The sequence below is a fragment of the Pogona vitticeps genome, chromosome 1, assembly GCF_051106095.1.
Source record: "Pogona vitticeps strain Pit_001003342236 chromosome 1, PviZW2.1, whole genome shotgun sequence".
Taxonomy (NCBI): domain Eukaryota; kingdom Metazoa; phylum Chordata; class Lepidosauria; order Squamata; family Agamidae; genus Pogona; species Pogona vitticeps.
This window is the reverse complement of record NC_135783.1, coordinates 70043617-70056815: the sequence shown is the minus strand read 5'-3', so window position 1 is coordinate 70056815 and position 13199 is coordinate 70043617. Positions and strand designations below refer to the sequence as shown.

The window sequence follows — 13199 nt, the reverse complement described above, 5'->3', positions numbered from 1 at the left end:
CAGGTTGAGTGACACAAGAAATTACGTGATGATACCACAGACGTACTTTTCAACTCTTGCCCATTTGGAGGTGTGTTGACATTGTACACAATGTACACACACACACACACACACACTTTTTGTACTTTTGTGAATGTCATCATGGTCATACCTGTTGCATGTTGCAATACTAAAAAAAAATTGCAATGCAATCCATGATGTATTCGAGTTCTCTAGTATTTTAACAGTGGAAGATTACGAGTTTATTTGGAAAGTCGACCCATGGTGCTCATTTGGCCTTATTAGCTAGTAAGTGTTCTGCAGTCCTGCAGCCTCGTTTATTTTGTAGCTCATAAGCATTTCAGAAATATTTTTGTGGGGAGGGGAAGAGAGGTAATACATATCAGGGGAAGCAACAATTGAGGAATTATAACAATTTTAGCATAATGAATGTGGAAAAACAGCAAATTCAGTACTGTGTTCATATTGTAAATATTTAAATTATACAGGTACTTCATTCAATTCTTTTCTTTTGCATGTTTAGCTCAAAAATATACTAAAATGAAATGCCTCCCAGTTGTCTCTTCGATTGATATAGCCCATATTTATGCTTGAACCTTCACTGCATGTTTATAATTAGTATTTTGAAACCACACTGTGGAAAAATGCTGAACGTGGTTTAGTCATGTAATTAATCAGTAACATTTTGTTTCTTTATGTGCTTCTTTTGGAACTGGCATTTTAAAACTAATTTAGTTTTTCAGATTTTTTCCCAAGATATCCATTAAAAGCTGTAAATGCTTTAAAAATGAAATTCCTATAGCCTTCTTAAGTGTTTATTTTACCATATGTAAAAAATACATACCAGAGTTCTGTATAATTGAACATTTGATACAATTATTACTATTATTTCTCATTTATGTAAGTACTCCTACTTTCTGAAAGAGTTGCACTTTAAGTTTAAATTTAAAACATCCCATATAGCATTTTTTTTCCATTTATAACACCAATTGCTGATACTGTTTTTTAAGTTAATCCATGGTGGGGGTAAAACTGAAATTGCTTAACATGGCAGAATGAGCTTCAATTGAGCTTTGACCTCATGTGCTTCTTTTCTTTCTTTGCAATAAGAGGAAGCCACTAGAAGCACTTCATAGTTATCACAGTTTGGTGTTGCATCTCAATCCTAAATTGTGGTTAATCTTAACTATGTCCAGTGGAATCAGACTTGCTTTGTGAACTACATCTTGTTTGCATGTTTCTACTAACCATAGTTAGTTGGATTTGAGTCAAATAGTAAGTAATATTGTAAATATTGTAAATAAATAAATAAATAATGTAAAATGAATACAAAATTCTTCTGAACTCACTGCTGTAGGAAAAGAAAGGGGTAAAGTCCTTGTCATGCTATCAAATACAACTAATAAGCCTCATTCCTATTCTTTAGTTTCAACAGTTGAGGCAGAATTCCAAACGAAATGCCTTTTGCTCATGTGACCTGTGCCAATTGAGTAATCTAGTCAGTTTCTTCAGAAGTAGATCAAGGTCTTTGCAGTTGATCCCTTCTTTTAGTAAACTCAGCATTCAAAGAAGAAAGGAAAAAAATACTGGAGTTAAAGTTTTAGAAATAATTACACAAGGCACAGTTGCTGAGTAATATACTTATCTACATCTGTCATAGAGCTTCTTTGTTAAGTTTCTTTTTATATATAATTAAAAAACCTGAAACTCCTTCAGTGTGAATTTAAGAGCTATGGCTGGTCTTTGTAATAGCAAAGTAACAAAATGTAAAAGTACTGTGCAGTACAGTGTTTTAATGTATTTGGTAATGGTTGTGTATTTTTGCATATGAAATTGAAGAATTAGCATAGAATTAGCATTTGAAAAGAAACATTGATAATAGGAGATGCCGTTTTCTATTGCTAGCATATTATGGGATTTACTAGTAATAGTTATTTTACTGGATTGCTTGAGTCACTTTTTAAAAATCGAAACCTGTGCAGTCTCTTGCTGAGAGTTTTGACATAACTGTACGGAAAAAAAGAAGGAAAGAAACCATTCTGAAAAGTTTTAGTTTCTCTTGACCCTTCCATCCATCGTCCTCATGAATGATAGAATCTTTTACACTCACCCTCAAGTTGGATGATTGACACTGTAAGATGGGATGCAGGCTGGAGCAAGTTTGGAATAGGAACCAGAATTTGAAATGCAAAGCATACATTTTTACTGATCCTGGATAAACTGGCCTTGAAATACTCTGACTTGCTTAGATCATTTCATTGATATCCTAGTTTATTATGCTCTGTTTACATTATTTTGATGTAGATCTTTATTTGTAAAACATTTTTAATACTGTGGCACAGTTTGAATTTATTTTGCCAATAGTTGTAAGCCAACACTATTAATGGTTTTCTGCTTAGCTGTATCAGAAATGTAGTTCAGTTAGTGTTTATTTCTGTGTCTGTAATAGGCCACTGCACTGTGTTCAAAGGAAGTGAAGGGTCATTGTTTAATTGCTGGATAAGTGCAGCTTCATTCTGTAAACAAGAGGCTTGTGCTGTCTTTTATTTGAATACATTTCTAGAGGCAAAGTGTAAGGCTCACTATTTTTATTTGGCCGAAGTAGCCCTGCAAATAGTAAGCCAGAACCTTTTGAAGCCTTGGGGGCTATTCTGGAATATTGTAATAAAACCTTTTGGTGGAAAACTGGCTTTGTAAAATGCATATTTTGTTTATATTCCTAACTTACTTCATAATAAATACTGTCTTTGAAGTACCAGATGCAATGTTTACAGGTAGGGATGAGATTTTTTGGACTACAAATCCCATAATTCTCCATTCTGGAAGTTATACCTAATAGACCTTACAGTGTGGCTTGCCTTACTTTAAGGCCTAACTATGCCTAGCTCTTATCCAAGATTCCAGCTCAGAAAGAAAGCTTCCTGCTAACACCAGGGCAAGAACAGGATGCTATTATCACCTTTATCCCTGTATTATTAATGGATGGAGGTACTCCAAAATATTGTGTCCTTAACAATATATTTTGGAGTTCACTCATTTGTAGGGTAGCCATAAAGTGTAGATGACTTGAGAGCATGCAATAACAACAACATTGTTAGTATGGATTAAAATAACTGCTAACAGTACTGCATTTAAAATATGTATTAAGAGGAAGAATGGATTGCACAATTCAGCTCACATATATTGTATTTTCTACACAACTTGCCAATTCATCAGTATTCCATGATTGGTTACCACTGATAACTTTGTAATTATGTGATGCTCTGTGTAACCAGGGCGAGAGACAACAATATTGCCACTACATTTAATTGAGCATTCAAATTGTATTGCATACACTATCTTAGTAGTCCTTAGAACAGCCTTAATGGATAGGTCAGTACCCTTATCACTGCATTATTGATGGATGGAGATAAATTGAAGTTTGGAAGTAGTGGCGTCTGCAAGCCCTATCAAGTTTATTGTGAGGGAATACTTGAAATGAGATTTCATTTTCACACGGTTAGCCAGTGTACAATTTATAGAATGGGCACTAATAAAACTTAGGTTTGATTATTGATGTTTCTTTCCAGGTTTGAAGGATTGTGCCTTCAAAAATTGTGGCTTCGAGTGAGTAAGTAACTTGCAGAAATCTAGCTAGTATAGCTTGTCCTAGTGCTTGTGTCAGGAAAGTGTAAATTTACCTTAAATAGTACATTTTAAAGACACATGAGAAAGGCGAGCTAAAAAGGTGCCAACTGGGATCATGATAATCTTTTCCCCCATTTATCCATGTTGTTGCTGTTCTCCTTCATCTCTGCCCTGTGATATTGCACAGACAAGGAGTCTGCTTCTCTAACAAAGTAACTTTTTGAGGCCAGGTTCTGCTAATGTAGCTGTGTTTCACACTGTGTGTATAATTATGTGTGTTCTGCCTTTTTAGTGCCTAATGTCTAGCTAAAGATAACTGGTGTGTATGTGTGGTCTGTGCCATTCTGGTGCTCACCATTGGGAAAGTGTTGGTTTCAGATGAGCAAGTGAAGTGATAAATAGCTGTACTTTTTAAAATTTATTACAAAAACTAAGAAGTTATTTTAAAGTGAAGTTTTGCTTTACAATTTTAGATGTGTTAGAACAGCCAAGATCTCATAAGGTTCTAAGAAACTGAAATAATTTAAGTCCCTGCTGCATCATTAGTGTATCCTTTTGTCAGCTCTTTGAAGGAGAAACCTGTGGGTTCACGGGTTCAGGTTCAACAGCTGACTGGAAGGAGACTGATAAACTGCAGCAAAGTGGCAATGGATAGTGAAATGGAAGTGGGGAGTGGACCACAGGGGGAAGAAAGCATGAGAAACAAGGGACACCCCTAGAGTTGGAAAGGGGGAAAGATATAAAGGAGGAGGAAGAGACAGGAGAGGAGTTTTGGACAGAAGAAGAAGGGGAGAAGTGGGAGAACGTGGTGGAGGAACTGGAGGTTGAATTACAATTCATAGAGTTAGGAGATATGAAGAAGAACCCACTGATAGAAGAGTGGACAGGGGACAATAACCTTCTGGATTCCTAAAGTGGAAGCAGAGAGACTCGATGAGACACAACCTTCCCAGAAGCCTTCTTGTTTGAGAGAGACAAGAGAGACATCAACGAGCCTAGACATTGAGTCAGTCAGGGAGTTAGGCAAGGCAGTGGTACCCTGTCCCAAGACTTGGTAAAAGAGCTGTCAGATGCAAGTACCCTGTGGAAGAGAAATATGATGCTCACCTATTCTCAGTGAGGTTGTATCGCCCACCCTCACCAAGGCACCCCTGTCTTGCATATATGAAACTACTATTTTGTCTAGAGGGAAACTAGAGACTGAATGTACAGAGGGGAGGAGATAGGATGAATTCTCCCTGAAGTTCAGAGTTGGGAGTTGAAAAGTTTAATGTTCAATTAAAGTTGAAAGATGACAAGTTTGTCATCTTCTATTTATTTATTTATTTATTTATTTATTTATTTATTTATTTATTTATTTATTTATTTATTTATTTATTTATTTATTTATTTATTTATTTATTTGATTTTTACCTCGCCCCTCTAGACAATGTCTATGTAAGGCAGCTTACATAGATAAAACACATCAATATAACAAAAATAAAAAAAAATACAATTATAACAATTAATTCTGAGTGACACATTACCAATCCTAACTCTATTAATTTTGTATTCTGGAAGGCTATTAATTTTATCCCAGCCTTCAGCTCTTCCACGGCATCCTTCCACTTCTCTTGTTCTTTTACATCCCCTTGGTCCAAGTGTCATGGAGATAAACATGGGAGAAGGTGACTTGGTGGGAATGCCAGTCAGTAGAGGGAATCAAATGCAGTTAGTACTTTATGTAAAGATTTTAAACATCTTAGCTGGCTCTTGGTGTTCAGCATTTAATGGCTGAAGTTCTGTTGCTTAGTGTAATAAAGCATAACTAGAATAGGGCCATTAAATCAGTGGGAATTTGGTGAATCAGCTCCTCTGCACTTTCCATTAATTCAGTGGGTTTACTCTAGTTGAGACTTACTACTCTAAGTAACAGGATTTCAGCCAGTAAAAGTGAAATAACCCCTCTTAAAAAGTAATCAAGCTTGCTGCAATGATTGGAGTGTCAGACTTGTACAGTGGTACCTCGCTAGACGACGACCGCGCTGTACAACGAATCTGCAGGATGGTGACTTTTTGGGATCGCTATAGCAATTTGCAAAACAGTCGTTCCTATGGGGAAATTCTGCTGGACGTCGATTAGGTCCGTGCTTCGCGAACCGTTTGTTCGCAAGACGATGATTTTTCCGGCTCCGCAAAATGGCTGCTCTGTGTTTTCTGGACCCATGCTTCGCAGGGCAGCCATTTTAACAGCTGATCAGTGCTCAGAAAATGGCTTCTATGGGCGATCTTCGCTGGACGACGAGGTAATTTCCCAATTGGAACGCATTAAATGAGTTTCAATGCATTCCAATAGGGAAAGGCTTTTCGTATGACGACAATTTTGCTTAACAGGGATTTTCCCGGAATGGATTATCGTCGTCACGCGGGGCACCACTGTATTTAGGATATCTAGGTTCAAATCACCATTCATTCATGAATATCACTGACTGTACTAGGGCCAATCAGTGCTCTCAATCCAAGCTACTTGATAAGGTTTTGGCAAAGATAAATACGTGTATGGCCATAATTTGTTGTATGAGAAATTGCATACATCATCTTCAGTCTCTTAGCTCAGTGGTTCTCTTCCTTGGTCCTCCAGTTGTTTTGACTTCTCCTGCACTCTTTCACTATTGACTATGCTGGCTGAGGTTTCCGGGAGTTGAAGTCCAAAATATTTGGAAAGCAAAAGGTTAAGAATAATTGCATTAGAAGAAGGATGGGATAAAATAAGCCATGCATTCCTTTAATTATTGGAAATCCTATTAGTGTAGCTTCATTAAAGCTGGCTTTTTGTCAGTTATCTGGATACAGCCAATCAACTGCGGCTTTGTCTATACAGTGTTAATGGACTTTACCAAATTTACACACATTCCTATAGCAGCATAGGGAGGTTATCAAAGCACTTTCAAAACTTGCTGTAACTAGCCCCTTACAGTTTTTTGCCCTATTTTGTGTAAGAGTATGAATGATTCTAGAAAGATAAAAGCCAGTGTCATCTTATTAGACAGTAAGGGGAATGTGGAAGGAGTAGATTATCATACTAACACATTTTACCACAATTTTTTTTAAAAAAATGTTATTAATGAGAGTTATTGACAGATTCTGCATTAGCAGAAATTTGCATTCTGGCCAAGGGCACTGAATATATTTCACACTGTTTCATTCTCGCTTGCATCAGCTTTGTTTGTACCTCCAGCTTACTGTTACAGTAAGCAAAGCTACTAGAATCTATCTTGTAAACTGTTCATATATCTGTTTGTACAAGTAAAAAACTCATTCCCTCATTTTATTTTTATCTTTTTAAGTATCACTTTCAGCTACATAGCTGTTCTGTTAATTAATATTATTTCATCTTTATGTGCTATTAATGTTTCGATTCTGATAATGAGGTTACGTATGTGAGTGATAATTATGTACTGTCAAGTTGATTCCAAATTGTGGGTCACATATCAATCCTTAATCATAGTTCTCTCTCTCTCTCTCTCTCTCTCTGATGCACCTTGGTCATTCCTGAAAACTGTGGTTTTGTGAAAGAGCTAGTTTTTTTCTCTTAAATTTGTACCCCCCCCTTAAAACCTCCTACAATTTTTAATGTATCTTCAGAAGAAATAATATAGATGAATCTCATTTCTCTTAATTTCTAGTTATCCTTTGCAACTGAGGTGGTCAACTCAGACATAGCTCAGATTAGGTAAGGGGGGCAGAAACATTTGTATTAGAGCTATAGGCTTGTGTTTGACTGCAGGTAATAATAAGAATGGTGGTTGGCTGCTCTCAGTGTACCTATATTATATAAATAGGTCGAGCAGTGGCCTTTGAGAACCTGTTAATGTGAAATGCTTTATTTGAAAACTGCAAGGTCATTTCCCTGCTAATATGTGAAATGGCTTGTGTAAATTAAGCTCTCATAGCATGCTTGACAAAGTTGTTGTAGGACTAAAGCAGTCTTTTCCCAGCCTCCCAAACTGATAGAGTACAATGCATTCCATCCCCAAAACTGAGTGTTTGCTGTTGATGATAGGAGTTGTAATTTAGCATATCTGGAGGGTGTTGAATTTGGGACGTTTTCAGTAAAATGTTAATCTGCACTCCTTCAACAACAGGTACAATACAAATGTAACCTGGAGGTTGTGCTTTGGTGGGTTCTAGAGGAGTGTTTCTCAAACTGCACTGCGACACCTAGTGACACCTAGAAACCTGGCCAGAAGTGCCTCATAATCCTTGGAATTGACCAGGCTTTCCTTTCATCTCCCCAACACCTTTGCTCACCGGAGGAAGGCATGGGACCCAATCAGCCTGTGTACCCCGATACCCTGGAAATGCTTACCTATCCCTGCTGCCTCTGCTGCCCCAGCCACATGTAGTCCCTTTGTGGAAGGCTCTGCTTCCGCAGCCGCCGCCACTGCATGCAGTCCTGCCTCTCCTGGAACCATGCTGGCACCTAGCCCAGGTTCCCACTGATCTCTCTGCCTCAGTGCCCGTGGGCCATTGGGGGAACTCGGCAGGCAGGCAGGGGAGGGGAGGAGACAGCTGCGCTTAGCATGCTCACAGCATGTTTGTGGAGATCCTGCCCTTTCCAGCTGGCTTGAAAGCCTGGGTCCCAGGGCAGTTGAGGAGCTTATGGACAGGCAGGGAAGAGGAGGGCTGCTCCAGGAGTGCACACAGTGTGTGTGTAGGTAGATCCCACCCTTTCCCACCAGTGCAAAAGCCTATATTCCGTCAGTTCCTTGGCCTCAGCACCTGTGGGCCATTGGAAGAACTCGCGAGCCAGGTAGCCACAGGAAGGGAAGGGCCTCTCCAGGAGCCTGAGCTGTGAAGGGAAATCCCACCCCTCCCAGCTGGCATGAAAGTTTGCTGGGGGTGAGGGAGGGGAAGGTCCCCTTATAGGCCCCCTTCATCCTCCACCCACAGCCCAGATTGTATGCTCTCCCTCCCATGCTTTCCCCCTTTTTTGGGGGTGTCTCTGTCAAGGCACCCCAGCCAGGGCTCGTCAGAGGGGGCAAGTGCAAAAAGCTCTCGCGGGCCTGGGATGGAATGGGACTCTATCCTCTCATCAGCTGATGGGGGCAAGTCAGGAGAACACCCCAGGACCTGCCTTTGGGCTGGCTTGTTTCTCTCAATGCCCTTCTGAATTCTTCCCCCCTCCTTTCCCTTCTTCCTCCTCTTTCCTTCCCTCTTCAGTCCCAAATCTTAGTTTCCCAAATTGTCTCGACTTCTGCAGAAGTACTACTTAGGCTGGGGTTCCCCCTTCCCTTCTCCCCCCTTCACCCAAAGTATCATATTAGGGGAGCCACAGCCAGTGGCCAGTAAGTTAAGGAAGCCATGAGTTGGAAAGGTTTGGGAACCATTGTTAGAGAGTTCGGAATTATAGAGGCCTAGATGGATAGAGGAGTATGGGTGATACGATCTCATTAGATATGTTTATATTTTACACTAAGCCGTGGTAGCTATGATTTGTTGCTTTGGGCACAATTTGTCTTGCATATGACTGAATAAATCATAGTTTCTTCTACTTACATAAAATCATTTCTTTTTCTGCTCTTTCATCAGCTCCTGTTTTAGCTGGGGAACAAATCATGTTTCTAGGTTTTGACATAACGACAAGCTATAATTTGTGGGCCAGCAACAAGCCATGCTTTCTCATTCTGGATTCTAGTTGACTATCAGACAACATTCCCTCTAATTTTTGGCCATGCTGCATGGGAGCCTCACCCCATGCGCTTGAGTGCAGAGTTCCAGCCAAAACTGGAACTAAATGGGCACTAACTCCAGCTGCCAGTGTGCAGCTAACAGGGAACATTTAAAGTGGGATCCATTCAGGCATTGCAACAGAGTATAATTCAACAAACCATTACTTGCAAACTCAGCCAGTTGAAAAGATAATTTATTTATTAAATTTATATGCCACATTTGCTTTCAATGAACTCAGCAGCAAACATGGCCATCCTCCCTACTTTATTCTCATAACAGTTCTGTTTGATTGGCCCAAGTTTGCCAGTGAGTTTCATGGATCACTGTAAAGTGTATCTCGGGTTCTGCTTTCTACCAGTTTCACCACACTCACTCTTCCCCTTTAAGAAGAAGCTACATGGAGTATACGTGACGTGTTCTTAAATAAACATTTTGCTGTTGTGTTTTCATCTGCCACACTGTTCGGTTTTGGCAGAGAGCAATGGCAGATGAATTTCAGATGATACAAGGATCTTCTTGAAACAGGAGCATATGACTTCAATCATAGTCAGGCTTTGTTCTGGCCATATGGTGACTCTTCATTTTTTTTTCTTTGGTTATAGCAGAACTCAGGATGGATGAGTTCTTGCCCTCTTCCCATCCCTTGCTTGATTTGGAATGGCCTGGGTCAGGAGAAATATATACAGTACAGTATTTTCAGAATAGGAGCAAAACAGTCCTGCCACACCAAATCTGAATTGCAGTTCAGTCTTCCTTTTGATGGTATCGGGTGCAAAGTAATGGCTGGAGGCCTTCCTCTCCCCAAGCATAAGTGACAGCCTTAGCAATAACATGGACCCCAGTGAGAACTACAGTAGATTCTGTTAACTAGGCCACACTGTTGTGACAGCATTCTGAATGTCAGAAACCTCACAAACTGTGATTTTCTCACATCCATAGTAGTGGTGTTGCTACTGCTATTGTTACTATTTGCATTTATGTTTCATCTTTCCTCTAGTGAGCTCAAGGCAGTATACATTGTTCTCCCCCCGCTTTCTCTTCACAACAACCTAGTGTGGTAGAGCAGGCTGACAGGAACCTATATCAGTCATGGTCAGAATCACAAGAGGCTTCAGCTTTGGAACACTCCCAAGAGAGGATCAAATGGTACCAACTGTCATTTCCCAGCACTAGCCGAAGGCCTTTTATTTTTATTTCTATTTTACTTATTTAGAGGTAGGAGGTAAACTGCCCAAATAATGTGCTTTTAGAGTGGGATATATAAAAAAATAATCAGGGAGACAATATACAGCCTTGTCGTACTCCTTTCCCAATTTTGAACCAATCAGTTGTTCCATATCAAGTTCTAACTGGTGCTTCCTGTCCCACATACAGTATAGATTTATCAGGAGACAGATAATGTGGCCCAGCACTCCCATTTCTTTAAGAAGTTTGTTGTCCTCACAGTCAAAGGCTTTTGCGTAGTCAATGAAGCAGAAATAGATGTTTTTCTCAATTTTCTGGCTTTCTCCATAATCCAGCACATGTTATCGATTTGGTCTCTAGCTCCTCTGCCCCTTTGAAATCCAGCAGTTCTCGGTCCACATACTGCTGAAGCCTACCTTGTAGAATTTTGAGCATAACCTTAGTGGCATGTGAAATGAATGCAGTTGTATGGTAGTTGGAGCCTTCTTTGGCACTGTCCTTATTTGGGATTGGGAAGTAGACCGATCTTTTCCAATCTTCTGGCCACTGCTGAGTTTTCCAAACTTGCTGGCATAGTATAGCACCTTAACAGCATCATCTTTAAGACATTAAATAGTTCAACTGGAATGTCATCACCTCCACTGGCCTTGTTGTTAGCAGTGCCTGACCACTTGATTTATCTCCTGAGAAATCTATATGTGAGACAGGAAGCAATAGTTAGAACTGGATATGAAACAACTGATTGGTTCAAAATTTGGAAAGGTGTACAACAAGGCTGTATATTGTCTCCCTGCTTATTTAACTTACATGCAAAATACATCATGCGAAAGGCTGGACTGGAGGAATCCCAGGCCGGAATTAAGACTGCCAGAAAAAATATCAACAACCTCAGATATGCAGATAATACCACTCTGATAGCAAAAAGTGAGGAGGAATTAAAGAACCTCTTAATGAGATTGAAAGAGGAGAGTGCAAAAAATGGTCTGAAGCTCAACATCAAAAAACTAAGATAATGGCCACTGGTCCCATCGCCTCCTGGCAAATAGAAGGGGAAGATATGGAGGTAGTGGCAGGTTTTCCTTTCTTGGGCTCCATGATCACTGCAGATGGTGACAGCAGCCACGAAATTAAAAAGGTGCCTGCTTCTTGGGAGGAAAACAATGACAAACCTAGACAGCATCTTAAAAAGCAGAGACATCACCTTGTCGAAAAATGTCTGCATAGTCAAAGCTATGGTTTTTCCAGTAGCGTTGTATGGAAATGATAGTGGACCATAAAGAAGGCTGACCGTCAAAGAATTAATGCTTTTGAATTGTGGTGCTGGAGGCGACTCTTGAGAGTCCTCTGGACTATAAGGAAAACAAACCTATTCTGAAGGAAATCAACCCCGAGTGCTCACTGGAAGGACAGATCTTGAAGCTGAGACTCCAATACCTTGGCCATCACATGAGAAGAGAAGACTCCCTTTAAAAGACACTGATGTTGGGAAAGTGTGAAGGCAAGAGGAGCAGGGACAGAGGACGAGATGGTTGGACAGTGTCATCGAAGTTACCAACATGAATTTGACCCAACTCTGGGAAGCAGTGGAAGACAGGAGGGCCTGGCATGCTCTGGTCCATGGGGTCACAAAGAGTCGGACATAAGAACTAAACAACAACAATATAAAAAACCTTCGTAATGATTCAGATTTCTGTTTCATCTCCAGTGGTACTGGCTGCAGTGACTGACAGCAGCTCTTCAGGATTTCAGAAGTCTTGATTGTCCCTGGAAATGTCTCCTGATTGAACCTGAGACATTCTGCTTGTAAACCATATGGCCTCCTTCTAAGCTATGGCTTCACACAAATGTCTGGGGGACTGATGTGGCAACATGTAGTACCTAGAGAAAGCTCTGTTTCCTCTCCTCCTGATTGTTCTTGCTGCTACAGCTGAATGTGCCATGTAGTATAAATAATTATTCTGTTTCAGTCTCAATATCTTCTGAAGTATACTTCTAGCTTTTCACAGTCAGGAAAATACCAACTGCTACAGTATACATTCCTTGTTTTATTATATGTGTGATTGTCAGTTCTTGAGAATGGTTCTGTTCCTTGGTATGTTGTTGACTATACTTGCTGTGCTGGTAATCTAAATTTTTTTCATGGGCTTAGCTGTCTGGTGGTTTGGGTATTTTGGCATTATTTTTGCATGAAAACTTTGGATCCAGGGAATGAGTTTCTTTGCTATGGCCTTAATTGATGTACCAGATTTCCTCTGGTTTTTAAAGAACTACCACAATGTACAGTTAGAGCAGATCAGCAATTTTTTTAAAGTTCTTACAAGTTAAGTCAGATAATAAAAGTTCTGTATTGCCTAACTTTTATGGATATTTGCATGAAAACAACAGCAACAGAAAACTATATGAGCAACATTTCTTCTTGGAATATAACTACTTTATTGACTCATTGGGTAGTTTCTCATACACAATATTCAGTGTTTATTTCTAGTAAAAACTTTTAAAAACCAGACTTGTTTTTTAAAAAATAGACATGTATTCATAGACATCTGAGGAAATAATATTATTTAAGTTTCATAATCAAAATACGTTTGCCAACATGTAGTTACATACTAGAACCTCTCATTCTTTTGTGGATAGTACAGTATAACTGATATGTGTCCTGAAATGAAACATGCTCA

General features: G+C 39.6%; 1 protein-coding gene across 5 annotated transcripts in view; it reads left to right on the top strand.

Moving 5' to 3' along the window:
* The window catches only part of SNX9 (sorting nexin 9), a 78410-nt gene that overhangs the window by 1204 nt on the left and 64007 nt on the right, over window positions 1–13199 (top strand). Inside the window, exon 1 of one of the 5 annotated variants that reach the window (XM_078383224.1) lies at window positions 227–288. The exons of the other annotated variants lie outside the window; for them this stretch is intronic. The gene's annotated coding sequence lies outside the window, so the exon portion shown is untranslated. Of the gene's footprint in view, window positions 1–226; window positions 289–13199 lie in introns of those variants that run through there. 5 annotated transcript variants of the gene reach the window in all.